Genomic DNA, 23,975 nt, shown 5'->3' on the forward strand with positions numbered 1-23,975 from the left:
AAGGCGTGGGACTGACTGAACGCCGGACAGGTATGGGCATATTGTTGGTTTGTTATTTTTTCATTTATTACAGCAGGAGATCGAGGGAGTACATGGATTAGCAGTAACAATAAAATGGTCAAACTGTTATTGTTTTATTTCATTAAAAGACTTTTCTGGCTGTCTTTTTTAACCCTTTACCAACTGTAGGATTAGTAATGAATAGGTGTCTTATTGACATCACTCCATTACTAAGTTGGCTTGATGTCACCTTACAATACAAAAGTGACATCAACCCCACAACTATTACCCCACTTGCCACCACTACAGGGCAAGTGGGAAGAGCGAGGCTAAGTGCCGGAATCGGCGCATCTTACAGATGCGCCTTTTCTGGGGCGGCTGAGTGCTTATTTTTTTTAGCTGGGGGGAGGGCAATATCCATGGTCCCTTCCTAGGCTATTTATATTAGCCAGCAGCTGTCTGCATAGCCTTTGCTGGTTATTAATTATTAAGGGGGTCCCCCATTTTAATAGCTAGTAAAGGCAAAGTATACAGCTGTGAGCGGATATTAATAGCATGGGAAGCTCCATGGGTATTACCCCCTTCCCAAGATATAAACATCTGCCCCCCAGTTGCTGGCTTTCTCTCTGCTGGTTTTGAAAATTGCACAGGAGCCCACGCCATTTTTTTTCTTAAAATAATCATTTATTACATACATGTTCCCTAATTTGCACACACACTGTACTAATTGTATTTGTCACCGACATCTATATATACCTATTCTATATGAATTTACTGTATGTAATCCATCTCTTCTATCCTGTCGGCTCCTGCAGTGAATTTACAGAACCCGGCGAATGAATTATCTATCTCTCTATGTCATAAATATATATATACACACACAGTATATATATATATATAATACACCGAAAAACCAACCTTCACACCAAGGCCATGAGATAAAAAATATATATAATCTTTATTGAATACAATACATATTAAAATCAGATAATGGCGGGTGAAATACCCAGGGCACAGAACAAAAGGTGGGCAACCCAGAGCAAAAGTTCCATAGATAACATCACTAATGAAGACAATATGAGCCAGCAAAGTGCCAATGTGCAATTAATCATGTACACACATACATATAGTAGAAGTAAACAGTAACATGTATATTTACCGAATGGAGCGCTCCTGGGACCCCCAGATGAAGCATTTCGGTGCGAAACGCGCGTCGGGTGTGGTGGGTCCCCTGGGTATTTCACCCGCCATTATCTGATTTTAATATGTATTGTATTCAATAAAGATTATATATATTTTTTATCTCATGGCCTTGGTGTGAAGGTTGGTATTTCGGTGTATTATATGCTTCCTTCATGGCTGTACATTAGGGATATTTATAGGTGTTGGTTACAGTATATATATATATATATATATATATATATATATATATATATATATATATATACACAGTATATATATATATATATATATATATACACACACACAGTGTATATATATATATATATATATATATATGTGTGTGTTAGGCCGGTTTTACAATTGCAGCTGTGTCCGCAGTGTTTCTTCCGCAATTATTCGCATGTGTTGTGTATTCCTATATTTAACATTAGGAACGCATGTGTCTGTGTTTGATTGCGTTTTGCCGCGTTTGATGATGCATGCGGCGTTTCATCGTCTGCGGTTTGGCACGGTAAACGCTACATGTAGTAATTTTAGAGGCATCAATTTGCCGCCTAGAAACGTATGCAGTTGTTAGCGGAAGAAATGCGGGTAAAAAACACATTGCTGTCTATGTGAGCGCATGCGGCCGCAAGCACATGCGTTTGCTTGTGTTCGTGAACGCATGCGTTACACCAGAGGAAAACATGTCTAGCCACTGATAAGCCACCCCCCCACATACAAGGTGATAAAGGGAGGGAGTGGACAGTTGCAGGTCAATACTCAGACAGAGAAAGTAGAGCAGACGCAGGCCAGAACCTTGAAGGAAACAAGACACTGAACAATGTGAGTACGTATATCAAAGCCAATGCCTTTATTTTCTATTTTCTGTCTCTACATGTCCTAATTTCTGCCATTTCTTTCTGCATGCATGCAGCAGAATGTCATCTTCTTCTGATGAGGAGCAACGTCATGGGCCTTCTCAAGCCGAACATGTCAGTGAAGTGAGTACTCAACTCCTCAGATTAGTAAGTATTCACTGTCACATCTACACGTGACAATTTTTTTTTTCCTTTTTTAGAGCACTTCTTCCACTGCGGCAGAGGGTGAGCAGGAGCAGCGGGGTCACGGTCGGGTGGCAAGGCGGCAGCGTGTAAGTATACCTGGCTGTTTACTGTCAGCACGTGTGAGCACGGCCAAAAGTACATTGTCTAACCATTATGTTTTGTTTTTTCAACAGTGCTCAAAGTCAAAACACGTTAGCGTCCGATGAAGGACAGCTTCAACAAGGACCTGCATCAAGAGAGCCGTGTTCCCAGTGGTTCGGGAGCAAGGATCCGAAAGTATAAATACCATCGCATTCTGGCATTTTTAAGACAGGTCCTTGCCCAGAGAACGTAGGTATTTCTCCTGTGTATTAGGATGTGTTGTATTGCCATAATCTGTATGTTTCTATTCAACATGAGTTGGCTTTTTTTTAGTTTTTGATCTTAATTTTTTTTCCCTTTGCTCACAGCACATGGAGCAGCACTGTTGACCCAGGTTCTGGAGAGGTCCTTCATCCTACAGCCACGGACCCGTCCCAGCCATCCTGCAGTGCTGCAGCAAGTGGGCCTGCCGCACTAACTGGAGACCAGGAAGCTGGTCCATGAGGTGTTCCCCTTTTCCAGTCCTCTGCCCCTTTTTTTGGGGGGCTCCTCCTGGCAGCGGCAGAGGGCACCGGACAGGTCACTCATGCCCGAGTTTTTGCACTTGAGCTCGGTTTTTCATGAATGACTCAAGGCTTTGGGTGACTGACTGGATACTGCCATTAGCCATATGAATACATGTATCCAGGAGGTCACCAAAAGCCTTGACCAAGTAAAAGCCGACCTCCAGAGGCCAGCACATCATTTTTTTAACCAAATTGAGCAGGGCATGTCTGAACACCTTACTCCTGATCTCCAGCTTAGTGTCATGCAGGCCTGCAATGCTGCTTACATGCAAGCTATGCAGCAGAGTCGGTATTTTCAGCAGACAGTGGCGGCATATCCACCTGTGCCAACAATGTCATGATTAACCTCAATGCCGACCTCTGCTGCATACCACTGCACGGCCACCTCCATTCCTAGCACTGCCGGACACCACTACAGCACCACCACCATGCCGTGTGCTGTAGGACAGCCCACCGCCACCACCATATCAACCACTGCTCCTGCTTGGACCTCCTCCACTGACACCATGATGCAGCAGCAGGACCCTGGCATGGCCTTCCGCACCGCCACCACGATGCAGCAGCAGGACCCTGGCATGGCCTTCCGCACTGCCATGATGATGCAGCAGCAGGACCCTGGCATGTCCTTCCGCTCATCCACCACGATGCAGCAGCAGGACCCTGGCATGTCCTTCTGCTCCGCCACCACGATGCAGCAGCTGGACCCTGGCACGTCCTTCTGCTCCGCCACCACGATGCAGCAGCAGGACTCTGGCATGTCCTTCCGCTCCGCCACCATGATGCAGCAGCAGGACCTGGGCATGGCCTTCCAACCTCCAACCGCAACCATGCAGCAGCGGGACAAAGAGACAGTTCGGCCACTATGACCAGGCCACAAGAAATGAGCCAGCAGAGGCTCCCCAGACCGCAGCGCCGATCTCAAATAGGGAAAAAAAACAGCGGACTATTTCTATTCCACCCCCCTCACCTCCAAATGTGTCTGTAATGTCAGGTTTGTCTCACCCTTCCAGTGTGTCTCAGCCCTCTCATGCGTCGAGCCCCGTACCCGATCTGCCAGACCCCAGTAATTTAATTGCCCCTTCTCCTGCCACCACTGCGTCGACAGCTATATACCCCCTGTTTCCAGCACTCTACCTCAAGCTGGTGCAGTAAATTATCAATGTAAATCAAATTGAATATCCCATGGAGGTATGGATTTGGAATGATACTCAAAATCAAAGGGGAAAATCAAATTACAGGCTGATCCAACTTCAGTGGAAATGCCTCATGACAAGGAAAAGATGCTCAGTATTGTGTGTGTCCTCCACGTGCCTGTATGACCTCCCTACTGTACAACGCCTGTGCATGCTCCTGATGAGGCGGCGGATTGTCTCCTGAGGGATCTCCTCCCAGACCTGGACTAAAGCATCTGCCAACTCCTGGACAGTCTGTGTGCAACGTGACGTTGGTGGATGGAGCGAGACATGATGTCCCAGATGTGCTCAATCGGATTCAGGTCTTTGGAACGGGCGGGCCAGTCCATAGCTTCAATGAGGTCTGGCATTGTCCTGCATTAGGAGGAACCCAGGGCCAACCGCACCAGCATATACGCTGACAGACACAGCAAACCTTCTTGCCACAGCTCGCATTGATGTGCCATCCTGGATGAGCTGCACTACCTGAGCCACTTGTGTGGGTTGTAGAGTCCGTCTCATGTTACCACGAGTGTGAAAACACAACCAACATTTAAAAGTGACCAAAACATCGGCCAGAAAGCATTGTTACTGAGATGTGGTCTGTGGTCCCCACCTGCAGAACCAACCCTTTATAGAGGGTGTCTTGATAATTGCCAATAATTTCCATCTGTTGTCTATTCCATTTGCACAACAGCATGTGAAATTGATTCTCAATCCGTGTTGCTTCCAAAGTCGAGTTTGATTTCACAGAAGTTTGATTTATTTGGAGTTATATTCTGTTAAGTGTTCCCTTTATTTTTTTGAGCAGTGTATATGTATTCTATGTGTATATATCTATTCTATCTTTCCAGGACGTCACTCCTGGCAGCACCATCAGGAGGTTGTCCTTCTTATCCTTGATAGGGACAGGAACACACAAAAGGTTAAAAGGTCCCTCCCTCCACCACCCTCAGTGTTTTTCCTGTCCCTAACAGGGACTGATGCAGAAGAGGATTACCTTTCATCATCTTAGGAGCAGGAGCCCCGGTGGCCAGACGCAGGAAGATCGGGCTGGGATCCTTGTTATCTCTCCTTTCTCCTGCCGGAGGCCGACACCTTGCTGATCAAGTGGTCCCTCAGCCTGGTCCACGCCCTGAAGTGAACCGCTTCCCCTCCTGAGGGTCTCTCCGCTCGCATGACGCGTCCCGGGGTGTATTTTATGGCACAGGAGAAAGACTTCCAGATACGAGGATTTACAACCTCTAGTGGCCAGTTTCCGCTCCACCATGGAATGCACTTCTGGTCTATTTGAAAAAGCGGTGCCAAACCCTAGGAATTAAAGGGGAACTAACTGCCTTTTTCCAGATGATTCAGATGGAAGACAGGTGAGACTATTTAAGGTATGGCAGGTGGGCAAGCTGATGTTTCAGTGCATCAGGTCAGCCAGCTATGGAAGGACAATCCATTAACCGGTCTGATATTCCAACTGAAACCCCAGTACGAGTGGGTTTTTTCTGTGCGTTTGTACCCTGTCTCTCTGTCATCTGAGCACAACTATTTAAAGGGGGGGTATAATTGATAGTATATTCCTTTGTTCCATTATAGAACAAGGAACCCCTAGAAGGACTATGGCTACATCTGCACCTAAAAAGAAGGGGAAGAAATGTGCCATGTGTAACGCAAAACTACCTGATGCATATGGGAAGTAATTATGCCCCGAGTGCATTACGAAAGTGGTAAAAGATGAACGCTCCTCATTTATGATGGACATAAGGACCATAATAAGGGAGGAGGTTCAAAGTACCGTTTCAGAGTTTGTTGCTGCTCCGCATTACTCCCGGGTGGGCCCTAGACCAAAAAGACCACGGTGGGAGATGGAGTCCAGTTCTGAAGGGGAAGGGGTTTCAATTGACACTGATGCAGAACAGGAGGAAAGCGAGGGATTTGTGCCAGGTCTCCCAGAAGAAAAGAAAAAATATCTATTTTCTTGGGAAGATACGGACGCTTTATTATCTGCTGTCAGAAATATCATGGGAGTAGGTGATACTTGTCAACGTCCTTCCTCAGAACAGGATGAAATGTTTGCGGCTTGAGACGCCGTATGAAAAAAGTATTTCCTGTCAATATACACATTAAAGCCATAATTCTAGAGTGGGAGGAGGTGGAGAAAAAACTAACTATCCCAAGAACAATACTAGGAGGACCAAGAGTCAAAACTGGCCAAAAAATCACAAAAGATAATATTTATTGAAAAATCAAATGCATAAATACAATAATGACGGACAGTAATCAAAAGTATATAAACAACATAGCAACTGTATCCATAAGTACATCCGGTCATCCAGGTACACAAGACAGGACCAATAAGATAATAAAAACCGTATTGTCAAAATGTCAGAGCATGTACTATCCACACATGAGCAGTGCTCATACAGGTGTGTGGCGATCAACCCAAATGATATACTCCTAGTGGCCGTATACTAAAGGTCACCACACATCTCACAAGCACCAATAACATGATCTAAATGAAATCAAATAAGTAAATTACCCATGTGTGTAAAGGGGTCCCGTATGGGTCCTGGATCACGTACCCCAACGCGCATTTCGCGTTCAATCTCTACCGCTTCCTCAGGGGGCTTGGTTAACAGGGATCTCTATCCGGTTTATATGGAGTTTAAATCCGATCATGTGACCTATCAAGTGCGCAAGCGTGAGACGCCGGATCTTCCCCGCGCTGCGCTCCAAACCTCAGTCCCAGCCTGCAAATCCCAGTCACGTGAGCGGGCAGGCGCCACGCCCACACCACGTGACCCAGGACCACCGCCGCGAAGGAGGCAGAGCGCTGCCGGTTCTACATATCAGCGTATATAATCATAAAAGTGACAGTGCCTGTAAAGTGCGTAAGTGATGTAGTAATGTGACCATAACTATATTAAAAGTGATTAATGCTACGAAGAGTATAATAGTGCGCATGCACGTGCAACGAAAGAGGATACTCAATATGTATATATGTCACACAATCCTCTATCCCCATTGGTCGGCCAGCTGATGTGCCCACTACCACTGCTGGAGAATTCGAAGGCTAGCACTCGACTGATATGAATGTGACGGTGCTAGTGAACGGAACCAATAGTCCCAATGAACATATCGATATATAATCACTGCACTCGTACTCAGAAGCTTGCTTTGATGCAGGTGAAAAAAGTTTATTCAAACAATTGTGGCAAAAAGGAAAATTGGTGTAGCGATAGGCATAAACGACGTTTCGGCCAGCTCGTGGCCTTGATCACGCTATTGCCCGGTGGGAGATTCCTAATGTATGGCTGTACTGCAGTGTTGCTGAGGGTGCCAGCCAAAATAAAGGGGCTTCTAATTTGACAATAATACCCGTCTGATGAACTGTTGGTTGCCGTGTAGTGGAATACACATGTGGAAATAGCAGTATATTGTTCTTACTACAGGTAGTGTAGCAGGCCAGTCGTTGTGATACGTAACGTACGTGCAGATATGGCTGTATGATCAACCTGTAATACACTGGATGTCCCCAATATGTGAAAAGGGTACATAGGAGTAACTGCTGGTGTGTATGCCCAGTACCGGTCCAACAATACGGGTCCCCAGTTTCAGTTTGAATGGGAGCTGTGGTGATTACCAATTCAGATCAGCGGTCCGTGGTTGTGGAGGGGCCGGCGTTGGTAGCCAGGTGATAGGAGCAGACACAAACTGTGTCCTTGCTGAGGAGTGTCTGCTCCTATCACCTGGCTACCAACGCCGGCCCCTCCACAACCACGGACCGCTGATCTGAATTGGTAATCACCACAGCTCCCATTCAAACTGAAACTGGGGACCCGTATTGTTGGACCGGTACTGGGCATACACACCAGCAGTTACTCCTATGTACCCTTTTCACATATTGGGGACATCCAGTGTATTACAGGTTGATCATACAGCCATATCTGCACGTACGTTACGTATCACAACGACTGGCCTGCTACACTATCTGTAGTAAGAACAATATACTGCTATTTCCACATGTGTATTCCACTACACGGCAACCAACAGTTCATCAGACGGGTATTATTGGCAAATTAGAAGCCCCTTTATTTTGGCTGGCACCCTCAGCAACACTGCAGTACAGCCATACATTAGGAATCTCCCACCGGGCAATAGCGTGATCAAGGCCACGAGCTGGCCGAAACGTCGTTTATGCCTATCGCTACACCAATTTTCCTTTTTGCCACAATTGTTTGAATAAACTTTTTTCACCTGCATCAAAGCAAGCTTCTGAGTACGAGTGCAGTGATTATATATCGATACACTACCACTGCTGGGCAGGCCTCTAGAGGATGTAAGTGAGTAAAAATAGTGGTGATAATAGTGACTACATAGCAGTCTAATCAAAACAGGCTGCTAGTGAATAGGTGACATGAATACCTATTAACAATATACATTATTCTGTACAGTATAAATATAAAATTAAAGTGACACGTGCATAAATAGCCGGATGAGCACTACAATGTAAACAGTAAATAAATAATGTACTTTAATACGCATACACAACAAAACAACAGGCAAAAAACATCAATATCATGAATAAAATATACTGACATCATAGGCAATGAGACCACTGACATTAGGGACAAATACACCACCATTCGTCAATATGAAATCCATACAATTTTATAGGCAGATGGGCCATCTGAAATATCCAGCAATTCACTGTCAAATTACTATAACGATATATAATGTGTATCATGTTTCCCCAAATTGTCCATTTCAGATCAATGATGTTCCTCCATCAAGCCACCGGTATTCTTCAGTTCCTGGACCTCTCCACCCGAACGTCACCAACGTCAGAAGTCATATGGATATGGATGTAAGTATAAACACACTAAAAATAATTAAAAGAGGTTCCAAATTAAAACTGATGGTACATGGTAGAGAAAAAGAAACCCGAGAATATACCTCCTCAGCCAGCTACTTCATAAGAAAGAGGAGAATCCGTTAGTTTCATTAAGGCCCATGGGCGCCATGGTGCCCAATATACTAATCCAACGGCATTCTCTTTGGGCTAGAATACGCCTAACATCACCCCCTCTAATACCACATTGTATGTGGTCAATTCCCCGTGCCATAAAAGACTTGGGGTCACAGCCATGATGCTGCTTATAGTGCCGTGGTATGGTCTTAAGTTTGGTCTTTCGCCAACCTCTTCCTAGGTTATTGGGAGAGGAAGATTTTTGGTGGGGGGGGGGGGGGGCCGCAGGCCACGGACCATGTGCAGTGCTGGCTGCGTTATATCGATGACTTGTTCATTATATGGCAGGGGCCCGATGATGCTTTGCATGAATTTATGAGACAACTTAATGATAATATCTAGAATATCAAATTAACATACCAAACAAGCAAGACCGATGTGGACTTTTTGGACATTAAGATTGAGGTTGATGGTGATCGGTACCTACAGACGGACGTCTACAGAAAGTCCACGTCGGTGAATGCTCTTTTGCATGCTGATTCGGGCCACCCTTATAGTACTATCAAAGCCATCCCACTTGTTCAGCATGTCAGGATGAAGCGGATCTGCTCTTCAACTACTAAATTTGAGGCCCAGGCAGTGGATCTTAGAACCAGGTTCCAAACAAGGGGATACAGTAATAGGAACATTAAGAAAGGTTATTTGAGAGCTAAATAAAGCACTGGGGCATCCTCAGGAGTGACCCACTGTTCTCTAAATGCCTTCAAGAGTATCCTACAATGACTGCGAGAAGGAGTAAAAATCTAAAAGACCTATTAGTGTCAAGCCACTATGTTCCTAGGCCCAGTAAGTACAATTTTGGATCCGGTGGACCACCCAGGGGATGTTTCCCCTGTGGTGACTGTATCTCATGTCCGAACATCTCTCGTGTGGCCACTTTCGATTCAGCTAATGGGAGAAAGACTTTGTCCATAAATCATCACATAACCTGCAATACTACACAGGTGATTTACTATGCTGTATGCAGTTGCCCTAAAATATATGTAGGATTAACATCTCGCCGCTTGGGCACACGCATACGTGAGCATATACGTAACATAATGGATGCGAGAGATGAGACGGGCATGATGAAACTTAAGACCATACCACGGCACTATAAGCAGCATCATGGCTGTGACCCCAAGTCTTTTATGGCACGGGGAATTGACCACATACAATGTGGTATTAGAGGGGGTGATGTTAGGCGTATTCTAGCCCAAAGAGAATGCTGTTGGATTAGTATATTGCGCACCATGGCGCCCATGGGCCTTAATGAAACTAATGGATTCTCCTGTTTCTTATGAAGTAGCTGGCTGAGGAGGTATATTCTCGGGTTTCTTTTTCTCTACCATGTACCATCAGTTTTAATTTGGAATCTCTTTTAATTATTTTTAGTGTGTTTATACTTACATCCATATCCATATGACTTCTGACGTTGGTGACGTTCGGGTGGAGAGGTCCAGGAACTGAAGAATACCGGTGGCTTGATGGAGGAACATCATTGATCTGAAATGGACAATTTGGGGAAACATGATACACATTATATATCGTTATAGTAATTTGACAGTGAATTGCTGGATATTTCAGATGGCCCATCTGCCTATAAAATTGTATGGATTTCATATTGACGAATGGTGGTGTATTTGTCCCTAATGTCAGTGGTCTCATTGCCTATGATGTCAGTATATTTTATTCATGATATTGATGTTTTTTGCCTGTTGTTTTGTTGTGTATGCGTATTAAAGTACATTATTTATTTACTGTTTACATTGTAGTGCTCATCCGGCTAATTATGCACGTGTCACTTTAATTTTATATTTATACTGTACAGAATAATGTATATTGTTAATAGGTATTCATGTCACCTATTCACTAGCAGCCTGTTTTGATTAGACTGCTATGTAGTCACTATTATCACCACTATTTTTACTCACTTACATCCTCTAGAGGCCTGCCCAGCAGTGGTAGTGGGCACATCAGCTGGCCGACCAATGGGGATAGAGGATTGTGTGACATATATACATATTGAGTATCCTCTTTCGTTGCACGTGCATGCTCTTCGTAGCATCAATCACTTTTAATATAGTTATGGTCACATTACTGCATCACTTACGCATTTTACAGGCACTGTCACTTTTATGATTATATACGCTGGTATGTAGAACCGGCAGCGCTCTGCCTCCTTCGCGGCGGCGGTCCTGGGTCACGTGGTGTGGGCGTGGCGCCTGCCCGCTCACGTGACTGGGATTTGCAGGCTGGGACTGAGGTTTGGAGCGCAGCGCGGGGAAGATCCGGCGTCTCACGCTTGCGCACTTGATAGGTCACATGATCGGATGTAAACTCCATATAAACCGGATAGAGATCCCTGTTAAACCACGCCCCCTGAGGAAGCGGTAAAGATTGAACGTGAAACGCGCGTTGGGGTACGTGATCCAGGACCCATACGGGACCCCTTTACACACATGGGTAATTTACTTATTTGATTTCATTTAGATTATGTTATTGGTGCTTGTGAGATGTGTGGTGACCTTTAGTATACGGCCACTAGGAGTATATCATTTGGGTTGATCGCCACACACCTGTATGAGCACTGCTCATGTGTGGATAGTACATGCTCTGACATTTTGACAATACGGTTTTTATTATCTTATTGGTCCTGTCTTATGTACCTGGATGACCGGATGTACTTATGGATACAGTTGCTATGTTGTTTATATACTTTTGATTACTGTCCGTCATTATTGTATTTATGCATTTGATTTTTCAATAAATATTATCTTTTGTGATTTTTTGGCCAGTTTTGACTCTTGGTCCTCCTAGTATTGTTATCTGTTTAATGAGTCGCCATATGTGTTTAGATGGTACCTTTACACTGACGTTTTTTCTGTAACTATCCCAAGAAGTTTTAGGTCATGTCTCCCATTTGAAACTGAGGACATTAAATTATGGGAAGAAACCCTGAGAGTTGATATCCCAATAGACAGGGTAGCAAAGAAAATGGCTATCCCCTTTGAAGACTCTTCATGTCTTAAAGATCCTATGGATAGGAAGGTGGAGGGTCTTCTAAAGAAGTCATGAAGTCCTCAGCTGCTATAATTAAAGCAAATATAGCTTTAACCTCGGTAGCCAGGTCCATGAATATATGGTTGGAGGACTTTGAGGCTCATTTAAAGAATAAGACCCCCAGAGAAAAGAGATCCTGGAATCTATGCTGTTGCTCACAATGGCAACAACTTTTATGGCGGATGCCTCAGCGGAAACCATTAGATTCGCCGCAAGGAATAAAGCTCTAACAAATACAGCAAGACGAGAAATATGGCTAAAAACCTGGTTAAGGGACTGTAACTCAAAGAATAAATTATGCTCCATCCCCTTTTTGGGCCTTCAAGTTTTTGGTTCAGTACTGGACGACATGCTGGAGAAAGCTTCAGATGACAAAACAGGTTTCCCAGAAGAGAAACCTAAGAAAGTTGTGCATTTCGTAGACCATACTCCCTTCAGAAACCAGAGTACAAAGGAAAGGGAAAGACGGGTAGATGGAGCTACCCGAAAGGCGGTAAGAGAAGAAATACCCTTTCCGATTCATCAAGTAGTTCTCAAAGGCAATGACACCAGGTTGGTAGGGGGAAGGCTTCAGAAGTTTCTCCCAGTTTGGTCAAAAATATCCAAAAATCCATGGTATTAGACGGTAGTGGAAGGCTACAGAATCGAATTCATGTAGTTACCCCAAGGAAGATTCCATCTAACAGAGGTCCAGTATCCCCAAGTTACCAAAAGACTGCTATCAGACGTAGAGAAATTAATACGTTCAGGAGCAGTGGTTCCGATACCGGAAGCAGAGTGAGTGTACTATTCGGGCCTTTTTTCAATCAAAAAACCAGAGGGAGATTATCACACGATAATAAACTTAAAATCTTTAAAGAGATGGGTTGCATATAAAAGATTCAAGATGGAATCTATAAAAACTTCAACCCGACTAATCAAACAGAACATGTTGATGAGCACGCTAGATTTGAAAGAAGCGTACTATCACATACCAATTCATCCCCACAGCCAGCAATATTTGAGATTCACACTGATAGAAGGAAAATAAGTTCATAATTACCAGTTCAGATGTCTCCCTTTTGGTTTTTCCTCTGCGCCATGCATTTTTTCCAAACTGATGGCAGAAGTGACTTTTCTCAGGGAGCAGGGAATTGTGATTGCCTGGCATATACAGGCCTGACAAAGCTTTTTTATATAGCTGTCCTGCAAAAGTGCTGTGCATAAAGCACACTGCTTGTGTTTGGTTTTAGCTGTTTTTTTTAACCTAAAACAAAAGCACAAAAAGCGGGGATATTCAGCTAGTAGGTGCACATCAAACACCACAGAAAGCTGTCTGGAGGAGTACCGGTTCCTCCGGAGAATCGCTGTGTGACGCTGGGGCACTCGAGTGCTGCCACCCCCATACCACTCCGCTGCCGCTTCTAGAGCGGCTGCTACCGCTGCCTTTCCTGTGCTGCTCTGGCATCTCCGACACCTGCAGGTGCTCTGTATCCCCCACAGAGGACATCTTGCTGCACGCCTTCCACAGCACTCGTGTTGTCCTAAGACGGCTAGACCACGCCGAATCAACTTCCGGGTCACAGGCGTTTTGCCTTCCGCTGCTCCTGAAAGAAACGCCGGGACCCCCACCAGCACTGGGCGACCCAGGGTGGCCTTCCCCAGACCCTGGGATCGCGACATCCATGCCTCCAGCTGAGTGGTCTGCATTTAGAACACCCCCGAAGCTGCTTCCAGCACCCCAGACTCTGCCATTCCCTCAGACACCGCGCAGAGGCTGTTGGACCTGGGTAAGTTCAACCTGTCTGTTCCCATCTAAGACAGGAAACCCAAACTGAGGAGGCAAGGGGGACCACCCCTTTTTAACCTGTAGGTTCCTGTCCTGATGGTGGGCGGATCCCCTCTCTCGTAGGGTGCCAAGCGGCCAATACCTGATTGTAGGCTGGCTGCCTTATCGGTATTATTGCACCTGTGTATTTGACATCTTTATTTGGTTTCGCTGCACTTTGGTTACTGCAATTGTTTGGAGGCCTTGGACAGGTAAGCATCTCTGCCTGTGTACTGTTTTTTTGTCTAGAACAGTGGAGGTTTTTCCTCTTATGGTTTTTTTTCTGTTAGATTAGGACCGGCAATATGTAAGGATCCTTGACGTGGGTTGCCGGCTTAAGTACCGTGGCCATAATATCAATACCTTGCATATATTGTTAAGTTTTTGTGCACTTTATATTTTTTCAGAGTGCAGCTGGGCCCTAGATGGCTCTGTAAACGGTGGCCTCTATTCACACAGGATGCATTATAGACAGCAATGGTTAGCCCGCTATATGACGTCATTAATAGGCTTTGAGCCATATGCTCTCCATGTCTGTGTGATTATTTGTTTGCACAGGTGTACCAAGCGGCCAATTCCTGATTTTGGCCGGTTTCACATGTCAGTGGCTCCGGTACATGAGGTGACAGTTTCCTCACGTACCGGAGCCACTGACACACGTAGACACATTGAAATCAATGGGGACAAGCAGCAGTGGGGGCCTCCAGGTATTACACTTGTCAACACGGCCCCTTTCGAATATTCTGATTGAGGTTCTGAGTAAGGGGTTAAGTTTTTCACCTACTAATTCTTTCAATTATTTTCTAGCTATGAAGGACCTCCATCTTTTCTCCAGAAAACTTATTTTAAAAAAATTACACCATAGGAGTAACCCTGCCCAGGAGCCTCTATCTGAGACGGAGAGGGAGGCTTTGCAGGCTCTGGAGGATTTATTAGAAGAACAATCAAGTAACCCTCAAGGTAGGTTTCCACCTGCATGCATGCCCAGATCAACTAGGTTCCCTCCCTTGTCACTATGCCCTGCAGTGGACATATTCACTCGTCTGGTCACTGAGGACTTCAGACGTTTATCCTCAAGACGCAAATTTGATAATCTTACATCTAAGCAGAGAAAGGCTATTAAAGAGTTGCAGGCCCTTGAGGATGTTGTTATTAAACCGGCTCACAAGGGAGGGAACATAGTGATCTGGCCATGCGATAAATATGAAAAAGAGGCATTTCGTCAGTTGAGGGATACCTCTACGTACATAAAATTAACCCACAGCCCTCTGTCCTCCTTTTCGTCTCAGCTACAGGTCATCCTGGGCAGGGCCTTTGAGGAGGGGATTATAGATAGGAAGGTTTTGGAAGGTTTGACAGTGAGGTCCCCAAAGATACCAACCTCTTATCTGCTTCCCAAGATCCACAAGGACCCCGTCAACCCACCAGGACGTCCGATCGTGTCAGGCATTGAGGGCCTATGTGACCCCATTTGCAAATTCATCGACTTTTACTTAAAGCCTTTGGTCGAGACATTACCATCTTATGTTAAAGACACGACGGACGTCCTTACACGGGTTGACAGTGTCCTTGTGGACCCTGGTGTCCTCCTGGTCACCGCCGATGTGCAAACTCTGTACACGTGCATAGATCATGAACAAGGTTTAGCTGCAGTCCGCCTCTTCTTGGGGGGCCTCCGACCTGGGCGGCCCCATGTGTGGTTTAGTCCTCGAGCTGCTGCGCTTCGCCCTGACCCATAATTTTTCACCTTTAAAGACGCATTTTACCTGCAGAAACATGGCACAGCCATGGGCGCGGCCTGTGCCCCCTCATACGCCAATCTTTTCTTGGGCTCATGGGAGAGGTATATTTTTTGCGATGGGGGGGTTCAGGCCGTGGACCATGTGCTGTGCTGGTTTAGATATATAGACGACGTCCTCTTTATGTGAGGGGGGGGGGGTACGGCGCGGCAGCTCGGGGACTTTATGGGTCAACTAAATGAGAATCCTTTCAATATTAAGTTGACATATAATTTTGACCCACAGTTTATCGACTTTCTGGACGTCAGGCTGGAAATCGACAACTGCTGCCGGATCCAGACTGACGTCTTCAGGAAGTCGACAGCAGTTAACGCTTTGTTGCATGCTGATTCTGCACACAATCCCACCACCATTGGGGCCGTCCCGGTCGGACAGTTCCTTAGAATGAGGCGGATTTGCTCGACAGGTGACAGATTCTTTGCGCAGGCGGTTGACCTCGAGGGACGCTTCAAAGACCGTGGATACAGTCGTAGAAGCATCAAACGAGGTTTGAAAAGGGCCAGAACACCCCGTAGAGATCTTCTATATACTAACAACAGCGGACGAAGGAGAGGGACAGATGGAGAAAAAGTTCGGTTTATTACAACTTACAACCATGAATGGTTAAATATGAGAAACATACTAAAAAGGCATTGGTCGGTCCTGAAAACCGAACCCTCTCTGGAGCAGGCCTTAGGTGAATTTCCACTCATGACTGCTAAAAGATCCCCTAATTTGGGTAGTTTGTTGGTCCGCAGCCATTATGTCGCATCCATAACTAACCCTTTTAGTACTAGGGGTGCCACGCTGGGTTCTTTCCAATGTGGCCACTGTGTGGCATGTGTTAATATGGTACGAGCTACAACTTTTAAATCCTCTGATGGTAGCAAAGAGTTTTCTATTAGGCAACGCATTACATGCGGTACATCTAATGTGGTGTACTATGCTACGTGCGGATGTTCCCTAATTTATATTGGCTTAACATCCAGGGAGTTACGGATACGTGTCCGTGAACACGTGACGGACATACGTGCCGCTAGGATGGTGGACGATGCCTCTGACCTGAAGACAATTCCCCGCCATTTTAAGCATTTTCACGATTGTGATGCGGGGACTCTCCAGGTCAGGGGCATCGAAAGCATTCATTTAGGCGTGAGAGGCGGCAACTATAAAAAGGTCCTGGCGTGAGGCTGGCTGGATCGTCTGGGTGGATACTATGACACCCAGAGGTCTCAATGAGTCCTTAAGCTTCTCCTCCTTTCTCTGATTTATTCTTTGGCGCAGTTTAGTTCCCCCTGCCTCCCTCTTCCCCTTCTCTCCTTTTTTGGCAATCAACTTCTATTGGATCCTATGTACATATTTTTCATGTATTTTTCCTTTTTGTTACGGTGTCTGTTATGATACGGTGGTTTAGGAGCAACATGGAACGAGCTCTGAAGGAAGTGGTAACTGTACTGACCGCAGTCCCTAAGCTCAACACAACACTAGAAGTAGCCGTGGAATGCTCCTAACTCTCCCTAGGCATCTCGTCACAGCCTAAGGGCTAACTACCCATAAAGAAAGAAGCAGGAAAACTATCTTGCCACAGAGAAAATCCCCAAAGGATAGATTAGCCCCCCACAAATAATGACTGTGAGTGGAGAGGGAAAAGACATACACAGAATGAAACCAGGATGAGCACAGGAGGCCAGTCTAGCTAAATAGATAGGACAGGATGGAATACTGTGCGGTCAGTATAAAACACTACAAAAATCCACGCAGAGTTTACAAAAAAATCTCCACACCTGACTAAAGGTGTGGAGGGCAAATCTGCCTCCCAGAGCTTCCAGCAAGACAGAATAAATTCACACTGATAAACTGGACAAACATAGAAAGCACAGAATGGATAAGTCCACAATCTATGGACAGAAAAGAGCAAGCAAAAACTTAGCTTAGCTAAACTGGTCAGGATAACAGGGAACTCCAAAGAGATGTGAATCCACCCAGGAACCATTTACAAGTGGCACTGGCTGAAGAAAGAGCCAGACCTAAATAGCGAGCAGAAGAGACGATAAGTGGAGGCAGCTGATGACAGCTAAAACTCCAAGGAGCAGCCATACCACTAGAAACCACAAGAGGGAGCCCAAGAGCAGAACTCACAAAAGTGCCACTTACAACCACCGGAGGGAGCCCAAGAGCGGAATTCGCAACAGGTGTCTCCGCCTGTGTTCATCCCTTGCCCTCCGTTTTTAAGTATTTCACTTATGCGTATATTCTGTTGTATGTTTTTTTAGCAGTAACCCATTGATGTCCGAACTCCTGGCATTTCCTTATTTCTACACTGCTACCGACCTTGGCAGAAACTTCCCATCATGGTGCAGCTATTATTCTCTGTAACCAACATGAATGTGACCATCAAGTCTCCTACCTATCATGTGTTATGCCACTTGTATTATGATATTATTGCGGCTGGAGATCTGTTCTATTTCTGTATACCAGCTGTCTTTTCATTCATGTGTTACTATTTATTTCAATGCTATTCCACTGCTATTTGGGTTGCCTCTGTTCCCCGATCTGGGGCAGGACTCCTTGCATAGGAGTTCCTGACCTTTTACCTGGGGCCGGCGGCTTGCGGGAGTGCGCATGCGCTGTGTCTCCTTCCCTGTCCTCCGTTGCGGCGGCGTCTTTTCTGCCTCGCGCGTGCGCTCTGGGTCCTTCTTTCCCAGGCGCCCGCACGGGGTATGACGCCTTCCGTGATGTTGGACTCGGCGGGCGGCGCACGCATGCGCCAACTTACCCCGCATTCATTCGCCGACTCGCAGCATGTGACCCGTCACGTCTTTGGGCCGGTAGCATTTAAGGGTGCCGGTTACAGCTTCGGGCATCTCCCCTTGATAAAGCTACTTCACCTGTGGGCGAAACACGTGTCGGGGGTCTTGGCCTGTGGATCCCGTCCGGTGTGCCCTGTCTTGGTGCCGTATTGGTAAGAGCCGTTTCTTATTTACCTGTCACTTCACGCCGGCTGGCATTTCATATGGATTAATGTGACATGGATCTTTATGCAGCAAATCTCTTTCACCCTTTGGGTTGCATGTCGGCTCCTTAGATGGTGCACACCGGGGGATACCCACTCACTATTTTCATCCTTGAGTACTGTTTTTTAGTATATATTATGTATATTGATTGCACTTTTAAATTTAATGATTATTCAATAAAATATTATTACTATTTAACTACCTATATGCTCCTTGTGTACTCCTATTATCTATGGCTTGTGTGGAGTTGGTTCTTTTTCTTGGTGAGGGGCTGTGTGGCACTACTTAGTGCTTGATCTCCCCCTCGGTATCAAGTATGTTGCCTGGTTCTGGTATCAACATTGAAATCAATGCATCTGTGCAGATGTCATTGATTTTTTGCGGACCGTGTCTCCGTGTGCCAAACACGGAGACATGTCAGGGTTCGTGGGAGCGCACATATTACACGGACCCATTAAAGTCAATGGGTCCGTGTAAAACACGCACCGCAGCTGTCCGTGTGCCGTGTAGGAGACAGCGCTACAGTAAGCGCTGTCCCCCCCCCACGTGGTGCTGAAGCCGCCATTCATATCTTCTCTGCAGCAGTGTTTGCTGTAGAGAAGATATGAAAAATCTTTTTTTTTTGTTTTAACCCCTTTCTGCCAGCTGACGGAATAGTACGTCAGCTGGCAGATCCCCTGCTTTGAGGTGGGCTCCGGCGGTGAGCCCACCTCAAAGCCGCGACATGTCAGCTGTTTTGTACAGCTGACATGTGCGCGCAATGAGCGCGAGCGGAATCGCGATCCGCCCGCGCCCATTAAGTAGTTAAATGCCGCCGTCAAGCGCTGACAGCGGCATTTAACTAGCGCTCCCGGCCGCGCGGCCGGAGCTGCTCGCACTGCGGACCCCCGTCACATGATCGGGGGTCAGCAGTGCATCGCCATAACAACCAGAGGTCTCCTTGAGACCTCTATGGTTGTTGATGGCCGATTGCTTTGAGCGCCACCCTGTGGTCGGCGTTCAAAGCAACCCTGCATTTCTGCTACATAGAGGTGATCTGTACGTCACCTCTATGTAGCAGAGCCGATCGAGTTATGCATGTTTCTAGCCTCCTATGGAGGCTATTGAAGCATGCCAAAATTTTAAAAAAAAAGTGATTAAAAATATAAAAAAAATAAAAAATATATAAAAGTTCAAATCACCCCCCTTTCGCCCCAATCAAAATAAAACAATTAAAAAAAAATCAAACATACACATATTTGGTATCGCCGCGTTCAGAATCGCCCGATCTATCAATAAAAACAAAGGATTAACCTGACCGCTAAATGGCGTAGCGAGAGAAAAAATCTAAATGCCCAAATTACGTTTTTTTGGTCGCCGCGACATTGCATTAAAATGCAATAACGGGCGATCAAAAGAACGTATCTACACCAAAATGGTATAATTAAAAACGCCAGCTCGGCACGCAAAAAATAAGTCCTCACCTGACCCCAGATCACGAAAATTGGAGACGCTACGGGTATCGGAAAATCGCGCATTTCTTTTTTTTTTTTTAGCAAAATTTGGATTTTTTTTTCACCACTTAGATAAAAAATAACCTAGACATGTTTGGTGTCTATGAACTCGTAATGACCTGGAGAATCATAATGGCAGGTTAGTTTTAGCATTTAGTGAACCTAGCAAAAAAGCCAAACAAAAAAACAAGTGTGAGATTGCACTTTTTTTGCAATTTCATCACACTTGGAATTTTTTTCCCGTTTTCTGTTACATGGCATGGTAAAATCAATGGTATCGTTCAAAAGTACATCTCGTCCCGCAAAAAATAAGCCCTCACATGGCCATATTGATGGAAAAACAAAAAAGTTATGGCTCTGGGAAGGAGGGGAGCAAAAAACGAAAATGAAAAAGCGGAAAAAGCTCCGAGGGTGAAAGATCCCTAACCCCACCCCCCTCCCACCCCTTGTGCGCCTGCCCGCTGTTATTAAAATACTCACCCGGCTCCCTCGCTGACGCTGCTTCCTGTCCTGGCCCCACCTTCTACTGTATGAGCGGTCACGTGGGGCCGCCGATTACAATCATGAATATGCGGCTCCACCTCCCATAGGGGTGGAGCCGCATATTCATTACTGTAATGGGCGGCCCCACGTGACCGCTCATACAGTAGAAGGTGCAGCCAGGACAGGACGCTGCAAGGGAGCCGGGTATTTTAATAACAGCGGGCGGGCGCACAGGGGGTTGTGGACAGGGATCTTTATTTTAAACACAAACAAAAAAAAAAAAGGGATTTTTCATATCTTCTCTACAGCAAACGCTGCTGCAGAGAAGATATGAATGGCAGCTTCAGCACCAGATGCAGGGGACAGCGCTTATCTCTAGCACTGTCTCCTGCATGGTGCATGTGGTACCCAGTCGGCACACGTGTGCCACAGAAACGCACGGGCACGGATAATTCCGGTACCGATTTTTCCGGTATCGGAATTATCTGGACGTGTGAGACTGCCCTTTAGGCTGGCTGCCTTATCGGTATTATTGCACCTCTGTATTTGCCATCTTTATTTGGGTCAGCAGCACCTTGGTTAGTGCAATTGTTTAGAGGCCCTGAACAGGTAAGCATATCTGCCTGTGTACTGGTGTTGTGTTTTTTCGATAGGAACATTGTCCTTTGGGAAGATCCTCCAGGAAGTAGTCCCACCCTTAATGTATCCTCTGGCATTCTCCTGATGGTGCCGTTAGGAGGGACAACCTGGAAAGTAGGCATTAGACCTGCTGGTAATAGGTTTTCCAGGAGTCCATCATGATGGCACCAATTATATTCCCTCCCTTTAAATAATTCATTTCTGATATGTGACCATAACGTATGTAGAAGGAATGTGAAATAGAGTTGCATCCATCCTTGTGTGGTACTTACAAAATCACTGAGGGTGGTGGTGGGAGGGGGCTTTTAAACTCGTGTTCCTGTCCCTATCAAGGATAAGGACAACCTCCTGATGGTGCTCCTCCTGGAGTGGACCAGGCTGAGGGACCACTTGATCAGGGGGCTGTCAGCCTCTGGCAGGAGAAAGGGGAGAGATAACGAGGATCCCAGCCCAATCCTCCTGTATCCATCCACTGGAGCTCCTGCTCCTAAAACGATGAAAGGTAATCCTCTTCTGAGTCAGTCCCTGATAGGGACAGGAAATACACAAGAGGGTGGTGGAGGGAGGGACCTTTTAACCTCTTGTGTGTTCCTATCAAGGATAAGGACAACCTCCTGATGGTGCTGTCATGATAGACTCCTGGAAAACCTATTACACATAGTTCTAATTCCCACTTTTCTATTACAACCTGTCAGTGTGATTTTTACCGGGCTTTTCAAAGGACACCGGTGCGTAAAAAACATACAGCACTCGCATTGTGCGAGTGCTGTGCGTTTTTTTTCTTGCATTCATTGACTTGCATTGGCGAGTCTCGTCCGAGATTCGCAGCATACTGCCATTTATTTCTCAGTCCGATTTCGGCTGAGTAAAAAATAGCAGATGAGATGTCACCCACTGAACAACATTGGCCCGAGTGCAATACGATTTTTTTTTTATCAGATTGCACCAGTCCATTTTTCTTGCAAGTATGAGCCCTTAGATCTACACTATCTAGAGACCTCCTATTCTCCTCCGCTCTCTGATTGTTTTCTGGAGCGGGGATGAGAAAGAAAAATAAAAAGGACATTAGCCTGCTGCACTTTCTCGTAGATCACTCTCCACTTTATATGGGTACCAGAGGAGTAGGTTGGATGACATCAGAAAGATCTCCCTTGGAGACTATTCCATTCTGGCACTGTGATGGCTACCGGTTCCTGCTGCACCCTGTCCGCTGCTTGAGTGGCCCTCACTGCTGCCCCAATGAGGCTGCTGGGGTGCTTGCTTCCTATGGGGACAGGATGGGCATCTCTTCTCTGGCTTCTGGAGCAATTCCTGTTGCTCCTGCTGAAGTGGTGGCTGTAGCCACCACTGGTGGTTGGTTGAAGCATAACCTAACAGTAAAGGTTTATTTGACAAATTTAGTGGTTACTGCTTTCCCTGTACACAGCTTTGCTGTACCCTGGGGAGCCCACAGCTTTCAATACCAGCATCATGTAACCATAGCTCTAACTTGCCATCTCAGAGCAGACAGTTGCTTTAGAGATGAGCAAACATCCTCTGATAACATCTGAGCATGCTCATGTGTTATCTAAGTGCCTCATATTATGAAAATGCCTGCAGCTCCACGATTTGCGGCTGTTAGGGCATCCTCACAAGTCTCCAGGCTGTCTAACAGGCAATTCTCACATGTTCAGGCTGTCTAAGGCCGGTTTCACACAGCAGTGGCTCCAGTAAGTGAAGTGTCAGTTTCCTCACGTACCGGAGCCACTGACACGTAGACACATAAAAATCAATGCATCTTTTCAGATATCATTGATTTTTTGCGGACCGTGTCTCCGTGTGCCAAACACGGAGACATGTCAGTGTTCGTGGGAGCGCACGGATTACACGGACCCATTAAAGTCAATGGGTCCGTGTAAAACACGTACCGCACACGGACATTGTCCGTGTGCAGTGCAGGAGACAGCGCTACATTAAGCGCTGTCCCCCCCCACTGGTGCTGAAGCCGCGATTCATATCTTCCTTGCAGCAGCGTTTGCTGCAGGGAACATGAATATTAGTGTTTAAAATGCAGATCCAGGTCCCCCCCCTCCCACCCCCTGTGCACCACCCCCACTGTGATTAAAATACTCACCTAGCTTCCAGATCCTTCGCTGTAGCGTTCTCTCCTGGCCGCAGCGTCTCCTGTATGCGGTCACGTGGGGCCGCCGATTACAATCATGAATATGCAGCTCCGCCTCCCAAAGGGGCAGAGCCGCATATTCAGTACTGTAATCGGCAGCCCCACATGACCGCATACAGGAGACGTTGCGGCCAGGAGAGGATGCTACAGCGAGGGATCCGGAGGCTAGGTATTTTAGTCACACCAGGGGGGGTGCACAGGGGGTGGGAGGACCTGGATCTGCATTTTAAACACTAATACTCATATGTTCCCTGCAGCAAACGCTGCTGCAGGGAACGTATGAATCGCAGCTTCAGCGCCAGATGCTGGTACGTGTGGTACCTAGTGGGCACACGGGCAGCACATGTGTGCCACACTGATGTACCACAAACGTAGGGCACACGGACACGGATAATTCCAGTACCGATTTTTTCCGGTACCGGAATTATCTGGACGTGTGGGACTGCCCTAACAGCCACAGGAACATTAACACAATATACCAGCACTCCCAG

This window comes from Ranitomeya imitator, chromosome 3, assembly GCF_032444005.1.
Source record: "Ranitomeya imitator isolate aRanImi1 chromosome 3, aRanImi1.pri, whole genome shotgun sequence".
Taxonomy (NCBI): domain Eukaryota; kingdom Metazoa; phylum Chordata; class Amphibia; order Anura; family Dendrobatidae; genus Ranitomeya; species Ranitomeya imitator.